The following is a 414-nucleotide window of genomic DNA, read 5'->3' as shown; positions in this document are numbered from 1 at the left end:
AAAAAAAAAAGAAGTGGCAGTGTTAGGGCATGCACTGAAATCTCCTTTCTCCTATCTATTTTTCATACATGACCAATAACTGAGAGTGCAGTATTACCACCCATGCTTGAGAGAAGAAAAGATATACTGCCTCCTAAAAAAGTATGTGAGCTGTTTTATAGCCTCAAGTCCATTTGTATAACTACTCCTAATCTTTCTTTTTTTTTCAAATGATAGTGGAACACTCAATAGTTGTACCAAGTATTTCACAACATCTCTTTATTCTTAGCATGAATGACTTCACAGATTTCCATCCTATACTAGACAAATAATATTCTTATTTCTGAGTAAGCATCAAAAACACTGTTGGTAAGAAATATTTTTCTCCCTGAAGGAAGCCTTAGAAATATTAGAAAAATACATTCACCAATCTAA

Source organism: Propithecus coquereli, unplaced genomic scaffold, assembly GCF_000956105.1.
Source record: "Propithecus coquereli isolate 6110/MARCELLA unplaced genomic scaffold, Pcoq_1.0 Scaffold522, whole genome shotgun sequence".
In the NCBI taxonomy this organism is placed as follows: Eukaryota; Metazoa; Chordata; class Mammalia; order Primates; family Indriidae; genus Propithecus; species Propithecus coquereli.
This window is presented reverse-complemented; position numbering follows the sequence as displayed.